Below are 15,687 nucleotides of genomic sequence, written 5' to 3' on the forward strand. Positions count from 1 at the left end.
GAGCTGCAGCTGCCAGCCTACACCACAGCCCCAGCAACCCAGGGTCTGAGCAGCATCTGTGACCTACACCGCAGTTATGCCAACACCAAATCCTTAACCCACTGAAGGACGCCAGGGATCAAACCCGCAACTTCAAGGACACTATTTCGGATTCTCAACCTGCTGAGCCACAACAGGAACTCCAGTCCTCAGCAACATTTTTTTTTTTTCATTAACACACAGGGACAGACTTGGGAATGATTGTTCCAAGACCTTGGGCCCAGTCTGGCCCCACTGGTAAATCCCTGGTTGCCAGGTAACTCATTCAGCATGGCTAGGCCTCAGTGTTTTCATCTGCAATGTGTGCAGTTAGAAGGGATTTCATCTGCAGCCCCCCACCTCCCACTTCCACCACCTTGACAATTTCAATTCCAGGGTCATCTCCACCCTCCTCCACGCTGACACCCTCCTCAGATCCTAGAGGGTCAGCACAAGGATCTCAGATTTAGACAAGGCGAGCTTCTATTTATGTATCACACTAACTTGTTTCTAGGGATAACATTATTGATTCCCATTTAGCTTGTGGGCCACTGAGATCCTTATCTTCCTTCGCCCTAAGCGCCTGCCTCTGCTCAGTCTCCATCCAGGGAATGACACTTGTATTAAATGCCTTTCTGATTCGCATCTCCTTACTTTTCTACTGTGTCAAGGTTATTTTAGCTAATGAGCCCCATTTATTATTCATTATTCAAATAGCTGTGGTCACTCTAACTAGAGATGGGTAGATCCCAGACTGGCCCTGGTAACCACAGACTCAAAATAATAACCATGCCTTCCAATTCCACAAGGCGGCTCAACCTCCTAAAGCACATTTGTGAGGATTATGGTCTCTCTCTTTTTTTTCTCTTTTTATGACCGAATCTGCAGCACATGGAAGTTTCCAGGCTAAGGTTCAACTTAGAGCTGCAGCTGCTGGCCTATGCCATAGCTTTCAGCAACACCACATCCTTAACCCACTGAGTGAGGCCAGAGATCAAATCTGCATCCTCGTGGATAGTAGTCAGTTCTGAAACTACTGAGCCACAATGGGAACTCCAGGTCTCCTTGTAAATTCAAAATCACCCTGGATTAGGATTGACAAATTAGGCATTCTTATTCCCATTTCACAGACTGAGTCATTGAGGTTATGAGGACGTGAAATGACAACTCAATTAAGAGTTAAGAGCCTGGTTTCCAAGCCCAGGTTCTACTACTAATCACCTTTGTGGCCTAGGGCAGGACTGGAACCCCACCAGGTTACAGTTAAATTCACTCCATACCAAATTTGCACGGGACGACCCCAGCTTACACGTGCTGAACCTGTGTGATTGTCATCTGTGACCCTTTTCACTCTAAAATGCATTCCAGCTTAGGAGATCAATTATACAGTTCCCTGCCAAAAGCCCTAGAAAGTGAGGAGCATGGACCAAACCACCGGTTTTCAATCCTGACTGCACGATAGACTCACTGAGGGAGATTACTGGAACTTCCAAAACTCAACCCCTGCCCAAACCAATTAAGTCAGCATATTTGTGAGGTTGGGACCAGGTAGTAAATTAGGTTGAAGCATCTCAGATGATTCTCACCTGCAGCCAGCGCTGCAACCAGCCTCAAATGCTCTGATCACACATCAGCATCACCTGGGAACCTGTTCCAATGAGGACGAACCGGTCCCCTCTGAGACCCACTGACTTAATCAGAAGCTGAATTTGCCCAGGATCCCCCAGGATTCACCTACACATTCAAGTTTGAGAAACTGACTGCTTCTAAATGACTTGGCCAATATCAAACAGCTAGCAACAAATCCCAGTAGGGCAACCAGCTCCCAGTCTTGCATCCCCTCAGTAGGTCCCCAAGGTGGATGTCCTAGCTACCCGTGAGGGTCTCACCTGGAGATACCATAATGTAGGTGGGGTGGGGGGACCAGATGTAATGAAGGGGTAAAAAGGTTGCCGTACTCAATTCGCAAGGCCTATGAGAAGAGCAACAATGATCAACTTAAATTTGGCTTCACTATATTGGGCAGCTTATGGTACAAATAAGGTCACATTGATTCTTCATATTCACATCAGTGGTTCAAGCTCCCTCCTGTCTAGTTAGCAGCCTGCCCACTGCCTCTCTCTCTTTTGCCTTCCCCGTACCCCTGTTATAAAAAATCCCAGGTGCTTACCTTTCTAAGAGGATCCAGTTGGTGCCCAAGGATGGAGAAATAGACAGGTCTATGCAGAGCTCAGTTTGAGGTTGTTTCCCTCATGGGACTGATGTAGAAAGTTGGTCTAGTTGCCAGAGAGACAATTCAGGTGCCCAGTCCTGCCTCCCAGATTCTTGAGCGGAAAAATCCCAAAGTCAGGGGAGAAGGGGTTCCGTGTTTACAGAGCTGCACCTTAAACTCAGAGTGGCTGACAATAGAGAGCTCTTACCCAAGGTAAGCTTCTCTTGGGGGTCTTTGGTATCTGTCCTGGTAGCTGACTTCAGGTGACACTGCTGCCATCAGCAAAGTGATTACTACTGCTTAGCCTCAAGAGGGTTCCCTGGTTCTCCCAACAGGCTCCTTGGCCCTCATGCAAATTTGCCTGCCCCATCCCATCCAGGAGATATGTATACCAGGAAGCACTGAGAGGGACAGACAGGTGTTACCAGCCAAACAAAGGTCTGGCGTGCCTCTGGTAGGGCCAAGGGGCCGCCACCCTCCATTGCTCAGAGGGGCCTTGTAGTTTCTTTCTAGACTGATGCACTGCTGCCAACTTGAAAAATCACCGTCTGCTCTAAAACTATGGAGCAATTCCTCTGTGCCAGCATCGTGCTGGTCCAACTGAAGGCTTTCTGGCTCTGCCCATAGCCTCACCGACTGCCCATTTCACTCAGAGTAAAACCCAAAGCCTATGAGAACCCCAAGCAATCTGTCCTGCAGCCCCTTCCTCTCAGCCTGCCTTTCCTGGGGCTCTTCCCCCTTCTGCCCTCCTCACCAGACCCGAGGGCTCCTCTAACACACCAGGCACATTCCCAGATCGAGGTCTTTGCCCTGCCTGTCCCCCTGCCTGGGGGTCTTTTTTCCCAGATACCCACAAAACTAACTCCCACCTCCTTCAAGCCTGCCTCAAATATCATCTTCTCCGTAAGACCTATGGTAAAAATTCTGTTTAAAATTGCAACCAAGACCTGTGCTGCCAGCCCCATCTCCACCCTCTCAACCCCCCTTATCCTGTTCTTTTTTGGCAACTGAATTTGCCTTCTATCACACCACATACTTTTCCTTTTTATTCTCTTCACTCTTTATTGTCTGTCTCCCTCCAAGAGGAATGTACGCTTCCTTGTAGCAGAAAAGAGAACGTTCTGAGAGCTGATATGTCCCTAGCACCTAGAACAATGCCTGGCGCACAGGGACTCTAGGTAAATACTCGAGGAATGAATGAATGAATGAATGAATGAGTGAATGAATTTTCAAGACCCCTGGAGGTAGATAGAATTATAGTACCCATTTTACAGACAAGAAAATTGAAGCTCCGAGAGGTGACGTGACTTGCGGGGGGTCATAGAAGAGCCAGTTACTAGCACCAGGCCACACAGGCTTGGGTTTGTTCAAAGGATCCCAATGCAAGCAATATACGGATACTTTTGGTACAGTCTAGGGTACAGGAATTAAATTTTGTTTTATTTTTAGGGCAAGGAGAAAAAGAGCTGGAAGGAGTGGAGATGAGATTGCTAAGAGGGCTTTAACCACTTAAAGTTTTGGGTATACTGGATTTATAATTCTGTCCTTAAAGACAGCTTTGGGCCCTGCACCCTAAGCTGCTGAGAACAAGACCAGACTGACCTTTACCCTCTGGAGATTTCAAAGTATTAACCTGTGTGTTGGATCAAGATGGTGTCATTTGAGGTCAGCTACCAGGAAAAATTCCAAGATGTACTGAAAGAAACCACCTTAACACATGGGGGTTTGAAACAATAAGCCTTTGTTATCACTCTCTAGACTGTTTGTCAAGCTAGGTGTGGCCACTGATCTGGGCCAAGCTCAGTGGATCTCCACTGGTCCACAGTGAGTTGCCTGGGGCCGACTCATCTGTGATGGTTGCACTCATGGCGTCTGGCAGGCTGTCGGATGTGACAACTGACAGGCTCGGGTGTTGCTTCCCTCATCATCCAGCAGGCTAGCTCCAGGTTGTTCACATGACAGCAGCACAATTCCAAGACAGGAGCCGAAGCCTGCCAGGCTGCCTGAACCAAAGCCAGCCACCTTCCATCAGCTGCATATTATTAATGCGGAGGCCAGCCCAGATTCAAAGGGTAGGAAAATAGATCCCACCCCTTGATAGGATTTACTGCAAAGATCTGGTACAAGGAAAGGGACCTTGTGGTTATTCTGGAGAAACAATCTACTTCAGGTTGGCTTAGGTTAACAAAGATCCACAATTTAAAGCAATAGACCAACTGTAGATAAATAAGGAGGGTTAGGAAGATGGAGTGGGCAGAAGAAAGAGATTTCTATGCCAGAAAATAGTTTATTGACCCTCCGAACACATATTCAGTGAGCATCTCTTGCAGGCCAGGCGCAGTGCTGGTTCTGGGGATGACACAGAAAACAGACTTGGAACCAGTCCTCTGTGGCTTGCATTTTAAAGCAGGAGACAGATAAGGATGGTCACCCTTCAATTCACCATGATCAGTGCTTTGTCAGGAGAACTGTGAACAATTGTCGGAACTTGTCTGCATGGGAGAATGAACTGGGGTGGCATTCGGGGAATAAACTATGAAGCAAGATTCATGGCACTAAGTATGCGATAGGGGGGTGGGGAAGAGAGAAGAAGCAGGGGAAGAGTATGTGCAGAATCCCAGAAACAAGACAGGGTGAGACGTGTGGATTCAGTAGGGCTGGAGGGGAAGAAGATGGGAATTGAGAGGGCAGGTGGAGATTCATGCAAGAGAAGCTGGGGAGCCGAGAATTCACATGGAAGGAGGGGTAACTAGTAGGTAACAAGATCTGACTGGCATTTAGAGAGGCCACCTGCCCTCTTAGCATGGGAGGACTTTTTTTTTTTTTTTTTTTTTTGGTTGGGGGTACAGTAGGAGTAGGGTTAAATGAAAGTCAGGAAGTCCAGTTAGGCTATTTGAGCAATCCAAGCAAAGGAAAACCCTCCAGGATAGGTAACTGCCACAGGGAAGCAGGAAATTCTAGAATGTTGTCTGTGATTTCGGGCTTCAGCCAGATAGATGGCAGTACTATTCAACAAGATAGAAAACTCTGGCTAAAGGAAGTCCCCTTAATTGAGCACAAAATCTGATTCTAAGCTTCCCAGCAGCAAAGGCAAAGAGAAACCAAGATAAATGACCTCATCTTGGTACCTCCTAACAGGAAGCAAACCTGTACAGCATGGAAACTAAACCTCCTCATAAGGCATAAAGGGGAATCTACTGAGGGAATCTCCATGGAAAGGACCAGACCAAATACAGACAGTAGTTTTTAAAAATATGCAGAAATGAAAAATATAAAATGGGAAAAAGTCTTTTCGAGCAAGTGGTGAAACTTGGACAGCTGCATGTAAATCAATGAAACTGGAACACACCCTCACACTATGCACAAAAATAAACTCAAAATGGCTTGAAGACTTAACCGTAAGACAAGACACCGTCAACCTCCTAGAAAAGAACATAAGCAAAACATTCTCTGACATCAACCTTACAAATGTTTTCTCAGGTCAGTCTCCCAAGGCAACAGAAATAAAAGCAAAAATAAACCAATGGGACCTAATCAAATGGACAAGCTTTTGAACAGCAAAGGAAATCAAAAAGAAACCAAAAAGACAACTTACAGAATGGGAGAAAATAGTTTCGAATGATGCAACTGACAAGGGCCTAATCCCTAAAATATACAAACAACTTACACAATTCAACAGGAAAAAAAAGCCAACAACCCAATGGAAAAATGGGCAAAAGACCTGAAGAGACATTTCTCCAAAGAAGATATACAGATAGCCAACGAGCATATAAAAAAATGCTCAACATCACTAATTAGAGAAATGCAAATCAAAACTACTATGAGGTACCACCTCACACCAGTCAGAATGGCCATCATTAATAAGGCAACAAATAACAAATGGTGGAGAGGGTGTGGAGAAATGGGAACCCTCCTACACTGCTGGTGGGAATGTAAATTGGTACAACCACTATGGAAAACAGTATAGAGGTACCTTAGAAAACTATATATAGAACTACCATATGACCCAGCAATCCCACTCTTGGGCATATATCCAGACACAACTTTCCTTGAAAAAGATACGTGAATGCATATGTTCATTGCAGCACTATTCACAATAGCCAAGACATGGAAACAATCTAAATGTTCATCAACAGTTGAATGGATTGAGAAGATGTGGTATATATACACAATGGAATACTACTCAGCCATAAAAAAAGAACAAAATAACACCATTTGCAGCAACATGGATGGAACTAGAGACTCTCATACTAAGCAAAGTAAGTCAGAAAGAGAAAGACAAATACCATATGATATCACTTGTATCTGGAATCTAATATATGGCACAAGTGAACCCTTCCACAGAAAAGAAAATCATGGACATGGAGAATAGACCTGTGGATGCCAGGGGGGAGGAGGGGGAGGGAGTGGGGTGGACTGGAAGACTGGGGTTAATAGATTGAAACTATTGCATCTGAGGTGGATAAGCTATGAGATCCTGCTGTATTGCACTGGGAACTATATCTAGTCACTTATAATGGAGCATGATAATGTGAGAAAAAAGAATGTATATATGTTAAGTGTGACTGGGTCACCTTGCTGTACAGTAGAAAATTGGCAGAACACTGTAAACCCACTATAATGGAAAAAAATAAAAATCAATAAAATAAAAAAAATTAATATAATGCTGACCTAAAAAAAATCTTTTTAAAAAGATGCAAAAATGTTCTTTGCAGACCTGTTCTGTATATTGACCCCTGATAAGAGCCAAGGGTAAGATATTAAATCACATCTGTGTAGAGGCATTTGCGTGAGGAAATCGGTATAGTGGTCTCTGGGCAACTCATTTGCTAAAGAGCTTTGAGCTCCTGGCATCTAGTGAAGTGAGGGATTGGATGCAAATGGAAGGAACTTGCACTGATTAATATATTTTATTTTATAAACTTGAAATTAAGAGTTCACGACCTTGGTGTGCAAATTAGTGCCTCAGGATAATTTTAAACAAGAAAATACAAAAGCCCCAATTCCAGCAAATACCATGAACAACACAATCAAATAACTCAGAATTTTGTTTTTAAATGTTGAAGCAATTAGAATCCATCGTGTGGTTTCTTTTAATTACATTTTTCCTTGATTATTAAAGTAACTCAGGTTTTTTATAGGAAATTGGGAAAGTCCAGAGAAGTAGAAACAAAAAAAAAAACCCAAATCACCTCTAATCCCAGCAAAGATGACCCACATTGTTAATATTGTGCTGTATTTCTGTATTTATCTTTTTTGTCGTCTTCCCAGGACAATATATAAGTAAACATTTTTGTTTTTTAAAAACTTGGTCTAAGGCTGGATTAATTGTTTTACATCCTGCTTTTTTCACTTGCATTTGCCAACAACAAATAGAAGTCTTTGTTTTAAAGGAATTTAGTGTCTCAACGACCTCTCTTAATTTCTCAAAATGTGTGTCTTTTGTCACTTGTACGTGCTTTTGTGTAGTTGCCCCGTTTGTCCTCACGAGCTTCTGGAAAAAGAGAAGAAGGTTGGTGAACTTGACTTTTTCTTGCCAAGGACTTAATTGTGTCATTTATAACAGGGGCTTGGCATCTGAACACAGGGAGAAAGAAATATGCTTAACTCGCTGCACTTCACTGAGAGCACAAGAATAATTAGCAACCCAAGGCCACTCCTGAACAGGTTGTGGCCTTGCTGCCTCCTTTCCTGGGGAACTTTCCAGGGGGAAGTCTCCTCTGCTAAACTACTTCACAGATAGGCAACCTCCATCCTTTCTTCCTCTTCCCTGCAAGGTCACTATTGCAGGTGGCAAAAATGGCCACAATATTTTATCACTTCTCCCATCAAGAGATAAATTCCAGAGTTCCCATTGTTGCTCAGCAGGTTAAGAACCCAACATAGTGTCTGTGAGGACGCAGGTTCGATCTCTGGTTTTGCTCAGTGGGTTAAGGATCCGGTGTTGTTGCATGCTGCAGTGTAGGTCACAGTTGTGGCCTGGATCCTCTAGGCCATGGTTGTGGCGTAGGCCTGCAGCTGCAGCTCTAATTAGACCCCTAGCCTGGGAGCTTTCATATGCCGCAGGTGCCCTAAAAAAGGAAAAAAAAAAAAAAAAAAAAAAAAAAGAGAGAGAGAGAGAGATAAAGTTTATCTACTTACTGGTGGAATCAGGGTTGGTGATTTGCTTTGATCAATGGAAGTGAGGTGTGATCCTAGGTCAGTTCTGAGCCCAGGACTTAAGAGGCCTTGCAACTTCTCTTCTTGTTGTCACCATGCAAACCAGCCTGGGCTAGCCTGTTGGATGATAAACAACCCGTGGAGAGAGGCCACATGCATTCCAGTCAAGACTCTTATAAACCAGCAACCTGGGCAGACCATGGTGGATCTGAATGAAATCAGCCAAGCCCAGCCCGGAGCAGAAGAAATGAAATGGATGACACAAAATTGAGAGTTATATAAATAGCTGTTTTGAGTTAGAAAGTTTTGGGACTGTTTGTTACATAGAAAAAGCAAACTGAGATAGTCACTGAGCATATATGAAATAGATTTAAGCACATTATTGAGTTTAAGAACCCGAGAGTTCAAATGTTATACTGGTGAGACAGGATGAGCCCCACAAAGGCAGGTACCCCATGTGGATTTTGTTTGTTTGTTATTTGGACACCCCTTGGCATATGGAATTCCTCAGCCGTGGATCAGATCTGAACATAGTTACAGTGTAAGTGGCAGCTCCAGCAACACCTGATCCTCAACTCACTGCCGGACCAGGGATCAAACCTCCCTCCCAGTGCTCCCAAGATGCTGCTGATTCATTGCACCACAGGGGGAACTCCCCATGTCTGTTTTGATCATTGTGGCAACTCCATGTCTGGCACATGCTGGGCACACAGTGGGTAGGCCTAAATGATACTAATGGTTTTTACTGAATGCTTACCATGTATCTCACTTTATGCAACATGCTTTTACATTTATTATTTTGTGATAAAGAGGAACATTCCACACCAGCCCCCCACAAAAAAAGCTGACTACATCCTAATCCTCGAAACCTGTAGCTTTGTTACCTTATATGGCAAAATTCAACATATGAGGAAACGGAGGCTCTGAGAGGTTAAAGTGATTTGCCCAGCTCTTAAGTAGCAGAACTGGATCAAACCTGGTCTCCCCAAATTTACTCTGTAGAGCCTCCCAGTGGGTCAGGGAAAGAGCACTTGATGTGGAGTCTAGATGGGCAGCACTTCTATAAACAATAAGGGATGAGGAGTTGGGTCAGAAGGCTTCAAACCACCCCCTGACTTTCTAAGACTTTTAAATATGGAATCAGCATGTTTTAGTGCCAAGTTCACAACTCCGAAGAGGACTGGGCAGGCAGAGGTGCTCAATCATGCCTGGAGCAGGAATCAGAAGGAATCTCTGGAAATATAGCGTGGACCAAATCAAATTAGAACCTTTGAATATTTTTTATCTTTTATTTTTACGGCCGCATCTGTGACATATGGAAGTTCCCAGGCTAGGGGTCAAATCAGAGCTGTAGCTGTCAGCCTATGCCACAGCCACGGCAATGCCAGATCTGAGCCACATCTGCTACCTATGCTGCAGCTTGCAGCAACGGCAGATCCTTAACCCACTGAGCAAGGCCAGGAATGGAATCTGCATCCCCATGGATACTATGCTGGGTCCTTAACCCACTGAGCTACAAGAGGAACTCCACTCTGAGTATTTCTGACATTCTCAAATATAAGGTTGTTGCAATTCTAGTGGACAGCACCACAGCTCCATGAAATTTATAGAATGAGCACTATGGCTGCCTCCCCACCATCCATCCACCCAGTCATGGCGTGTGGCAGCCCACGGCTTGCATGGCATTAACCCCAGGATGGGCTGAGATTTGTCCAGCTCTTCAGCGTAATCTCATCTCCCCTGCCATGGTGATTGATTCAGGTACTGAGTCATAACCAAGTGATAACCAAGGCTTTTGTTTAGTGATTGGAGAAAGAAAATCTCTTTCTTGTTATTCAGAGGACTTTTATTTGGTGATCAGAGGGGAAAAAAAACTCTCTTGTTCTTGAGAGCATAGCATATAAGTATGGAAGACAGTTTGAGGACAAAGTCAGCAACCAAAAAGGGAAGAGCTATGAAAATGACAGAGAAATGGAGCCATACCCTTGATCAAACTGTTCCTGAAGTCTACCCTATCTCCGGACCTTCAAGTTATAAAGTATAATAAACTCCTTTGATGGTTTAAGATCAGTGGGGATGTTTCATTATTTTTGTGTGTTTTAAAGCAAAACTATCCTACCAGACACCAACCAGTCACAGTTGGGATGTATTCACAAATAACCTCCTCTGGGCAAACACAGCTCTGGGCCTCCTGGAAGGTCCCGGCCTGGCTAGGTCTCAGAGGGTTTGGAAACAGTCTGCCTGCAGAAACCCTCAGACTCTTCCCAGAGGATTGGCAGGAGGGAAACAAAAGCTCTTTCTTGGAGAAATTAACTCACTTCAGAGTGGCTTACTGGATTAACGGTGTATCCCTGTGAGAAATCCATGGGAACTGTCTTGTTACCTAGGCCTCAGTTATCTATTGCCACATAACAAATAATCCCCAAATTCATAAGATTCCAACAACAAATGCTTATTACTTCACAGTTTCTGTGGGTCAGGAACTTGGGAGCTGCCTAGCTGATTGCTTCTGGCTCAGGTTTGTCATGGGGTTGCAGTCATGAGATTAGCTGGGGCTGCATCATCTGAAGGCTTGACTGGAGTTTCCTGATGGCTTGCTCACGTGGCTATTGGCAGGAAGCCTTCCTTTCTCAACACATGGGCCTCTCCATGCAAAGCAACTTGAGTATGCTCTCAACAGGGCATCTGGCTTCTCTCCAAGCAGGTGATCCAAGCAAGGAAGAGGCCACAATCTTATACATCACAATCTTATACATTTGTCACATCTGCCACACACTTTTTGTGTGTAGGTGTGTGTGCGTTTTTTCGGGCCGCACTTGTGGCATATGGAAGTTTCCAGGCTAGGGGTCGAATTGGAACTACAGCAACACCAGATCCAAGCCGCATCTGTCTTCAACCTACACTGTAGCTCATGGCAACAGTGGATCCTTAACCCACTGAGCGGGAGGGACCAGGGTTCAAACCCTCGTCCTCTAGGATACTAGTTGGGTTCATTACCACTGAGCCCAGATGAGAACTTCAGGAACTGGCATTTTTTATTAAGTCCCTCAGGGTATTCTAATACAGGTTATTGGGGCTCAGGAATCAACATTTGACAAGTCCCCATTGTTATTCTGATACAGATAATCTAGAAAAATAATGTCCTAAGAACTGGTGCTAATTAACAATTGGAATAGAAGTGTCAGAAATTCCAGTACAATTGGGAGTAGCCATGCGGATGGGCGGGTCAGTGGCTAAAGAGGAACAGAGGAGCACTTGGGCGCAACTCCCTGGGCACACATACCTGGCAGAGCAGTCACTGTCCCTGTCCCCCGCTCTCCTGGACAGAGTCCTGAGAAGATTCCCAACCCAGCAGTCCAGCCAGCCACCTCTAGTCACTCAGAGTTGGCATGAGACTTGAGGCCTCTTTGTCACCTTGATCCAAAGCCACAGGCCCAGGCAAGTGCCTGGTTCAGAAAATCCCTGCAAGAAAGGGAGCAGAGCAGAGCTATTATGCCTGGTAGGACTGAATGGGGATGCCGCTGGGAGGGGGATGGGGCCTTGAGGGGCTGGAGGGGCACTTGACCAGCACTTAGCCCTGGGAGCCTGTGGTCAAATGCTGAAACACTCAGCACAGAGGCCATGCTCCCCCTTGATGAGGAGCAGGGTTTACGAGGTGGCCCAGGAGGTGGCCCTTTGTCCTGCACCGTCTGGTCCTTCACCAGAGCTGTCAGGAAACTTGCCAGAAGCCCCTGTGAGTTTCCAGCCATTGTCTGGGCCCCTCTTGCCCTCTTTTGATGGGCTGGTTTATGTCTGCTTCTCGGCCCCAGGAGTTGCTAAGCAGCTGCTGGAGCCTTTCAGTTTTAGGCTGGGACACTATTGTCTCTCCCTTTATTTCCCATAAGGAACTGTGACCCAGGTGCTTACAAAACGGCCGCCGCCGGAGTCTGCGGCTTTATTGGTCTGCAAAAGGGTCCAGAGCACAGAGAGCGGGCACACAGCACGACAAAATGGCAAGGGTGTTAGAGCCCCTTGGCTGACACTGCCCTGAAGCCTCGGCAAGTTCACCTCCGCCCCTCCTTCCGGGATCTGACCTCCGCCCGGGGGGGCGTGGCTTCCCTTGCACAGACTCGCTTTGGATGCACGGCCCACAGGTTTTTGCGGTTTTCATGTGCTGGGTTTTTACCCACGCTTCAGAGTTAGGGAAACTGTTCCCCCAGACAAAGGCTCGATATGGCATCGGCTTGAACCCCTGGAAAACCTCCCCTCCCACCCCGCCTCCAAACCTTCTTCCCCTTTGTTGCTTATCTTCAACTCAATTATTTCTTTTCTTTCTTTTTTCTTTTCTTTTCTTTTTTTTTTTTAAGAGCCACAGACAAGGCATATGGAAGTTCCCAGGCTAGGGATGGAATCTGAGCGGCAGCTGCTGGCCTCCACCACAGCTCATAGCAACTCAGGATTGTTTCATCCACTGAGTGGGGCCAGGGATGGAACCCACATCCTCATGGATACTAGTTGGGCTCCTTTCTGCTGAGCCATAACAGGGAACTCCCTCAACTGAACTATTTCTAAGGCGATTGTAACTATAACATTTTCTCTACCCCTCCCCCACACTTAATCGTGTTGTTTAAAAAAAAAAAAAAAAGGTTAGAAAATAGATATGGAAAAAATTCACCCTATACCCAAAGATAACAACTGTTCACATCCTGAAATATTCCTTCTAGACGCTTTTTCTCTCTCTATGTGTGTGTACACAGTTGACCCTTGCACAACAGGGTTGGCGACACTGACCTCCTGTGCAGCTGAAAATCCTCATACTGCTCTCTCTAACTCAAAAACAAAGGAATTTATAAAAGACTCACCCAAGAGCAGAAAGCCGAAACAGTTTGGGTAGAGTCGGCACCCAAACCCTAGTTCTTTGGATTCCACAGACCGTGATCTTTAATGGAACACAAACTTTTACCCACATTTAGTTAATTTAAAGATCTATAAAATGAAAAAATAGATACTAATGTTTATTGGAAAAAAATCTGTGTATGGATGAACTCTCGTGTAAATGGACTTTCAAAGTTCAAACTTGTATTGTTCGAAGGTCAACTCTATATATTAAACTACTGACATTTTGAGTAGGATAATTTTTTGTTGTGAGGCTGGACACTGTAAGATAGATGTTTAGCAGCATCGGTGGCCTCCACATGTATGATAACCTGATATGTTTGTTGGCATTGCCCAATGTCCCCTGAGGGGCAACATCACCCTGATTTGAAATTACTAATTACACACACAAACACACACCCATTTGCAAAAAGGAGTCCTATTGCAAATACAGCCTTATCTTTTTCTTTTTAAAAAATTTACTATGCCATGAATTCATCCCATGTCAACTATTAGAAATTTATGGTACTATTTGCAATGGCTGCAGAGCTGTCCGTCAGTTGTCTACATGTGAAGTAATTTCTATCACCTCCCTCCATTACTAGATCATGTGTATAAAACTGAAATTATATACATATATACAATGATTACTCAGCCCTAAAAAAAAAAAAAAGTAAAGCCATTTGCAGCAACATGGATGGACCTAGAGATTATCACACTAAGTGAAGTTAGACTGTGACTGAAAGACAAACACCATATGATATCACTTATATGTGGAATCTTAAAAAGGATGCCAATGAACCTTTACTTGCAGAACAGAAACAGACTCACAGACTTTGAAAAACTTATGGTTATCAAAGGGGACAGATGAGGGGGAGGGAGGGATGGACTAGGGGTCTGGGATTGGCATAGGCACACTGAGGTCTATGGAATGATTGGCCAGTGGGGACCTGCTGTATAGCCCAAGAAACTCTACCTAGTATTCTGTGACCATCTATGTGGGGAAAGAATCTGAAAGAGAATGGATGTGTGTATGTGTATAATTGAATCACTTTATTGTACAGCAGAAATTATCACAACCTTGTAAATCAGCTATGCTTCAGTAACACTTTTTAAAAAGAAACAAAATAAATATCAGTAATGAAAAAAACTGAAATTATACTGCACGCTTGCCTTTAAAATTTAAGATGCCATGAATGTCCTTCCACATCACAGCTGTGGGATAGACACCAAATTACTTCACCTCTTTAAACCTCCACTTCCTCATTTGGAGAATGGGGATGTGCTGTGAGAATGAATTACTAGAATGGGAACCACTGCCCTTGACAGAGGACCAGAGCTGTGGCTCAAGTCCTTCCTACACTCACTAGGTCCTGGTTTTTCAGTGGCTTTTAGAGGCCATTGCTCATATGGAGGCAAATGCACATTAGTAAATTGCTTTCATCAAAGGAGTTTTGGGTGGTTTCCGAATTTCCACGCTCTCAAATGACCCTGCCATTAACATAATCATAGAAAGTTTCCTCTGATGTTTTGAGAAGCCCATGAAAGGGAAGACGCTAGCCCACTTGTGCTTACCAAGGACTAGTGAGGCAAAAGCTTATCATTTTTTGTATGGCCCAGTTCTAGAAACACTAGTAAATATGAGGCCCTGCTCACCTTCTCTGTCCCCTTGGGTACTGGTTACCTGGCCCTGAGTCAAGATGCCAAGATCCTAGGAGCATGTCTCCTAGGCTAAATGCTAGATGCTTTTTTTCTGCTTTTATGTGAAGGTCAAGCCCCCTTCATCTTGCCTCGAGACCACCCCAGGATGGTTCTTCAAATGATGCGAGATTTCCCTTCTTTTCCATTTGTTCTTAAGTTATGGGAGTACGAAATTTGATGTATACAACGTGTGTGTGTGAGTGTGTGTGTGTGATAGAGAGAGAGAGAGAGAGAGAGAGAGAGAGAGAGGCATTTGTACTGTTTAAAGAGCAATAACAAAATAAATACCTGTGCATCTAGCACCCAGATCAAGAAATAGAACATTTGAGGGGCAACAGAATGTTGCGCTTATACAGGTACCTGCCTCTCCCACAGGGAGCTTTCCTGGGGTGGGGGTGGGGAGTGGAAGGAGAGGGGCCTCTGGGAACAGTGGAGTCAACAGCACAGACCCCACTGGGTTCTGCCCCCATGCCTCTGCAGCTCCGTGGCCCTGGGGGTTAGCCAGCCCTGAGAGCTTCCATCCTTCATCTTTGGAATGGAAGACTGTTTTGCAGGATAAATGAAATGCTCCTTTTGATAAACCCTAAGTCTGGTGCCTGGCATCCAAGGAGATGCCAAAGCACAGAAGCTGTTGTTTTCATCTTGGGGGAGCGTTTCAGGACAAGGAATTCAGAATTGAGATACTGACTTGACTTTGCCTGCCCTGAGCCATGTGATTCCAGTCAGGGCAAGTCCTGGGGCTC

The 15,687-nt window shown here is 44.9% G+C and overlaps 1 protein-coding gene across 5 annotated transcripts in view; it reads right to left on the minus strand.

Moving 5' to 3' along the window:
- The window catches only part of SHQ1 (SHQ1, H/ACA ribonucleoprotein assembly factor), a 287,083-nt gene that overhangs the window by 22,347 nt on the left and 249,049 nt on the right, over positions 1 to 15,687 (minus strand). For 3 of the 5 annotated variants that reach the window (XR_014823534.1, XR_014823530.1, XR_014823536.1), the window contains 2 exons: positions 11,673 to 11,851; positions 8,372 to 8,506 (listed from right to left, as the gene is read on the minus strand). The gene's annotated coding sequence lies outside the window, so the exon portion shown is untranslated. Of the gene's footprint in view, positions 1 to 7,124; positions 8,507 to 11,672; positions 11,852 to 15,687 lie in introns of those variants that run through there. The other 2 variants (XR_014823533.1, XR_014823532.1) reach the window with 1 other exon arrangement.

This window comes from Sus scrofa, chromosome 13 (genome assembly GCF_054392235.1).
Source record: "Sus scrofa isolate SSC_HxYL_T2T_F1_AM1 chromosome 13, Sscrofa_HxYL_maternal_Yorkshire_Landrace_v2.0, whole genome shotgun sequence".
In the NCBI taxonomy this organism is placed as follows: Eukaryota; Metazoa; Chordata; class Mammalia; order Artiodactyla; family Suidae; genus Sus; species Sus scrofa.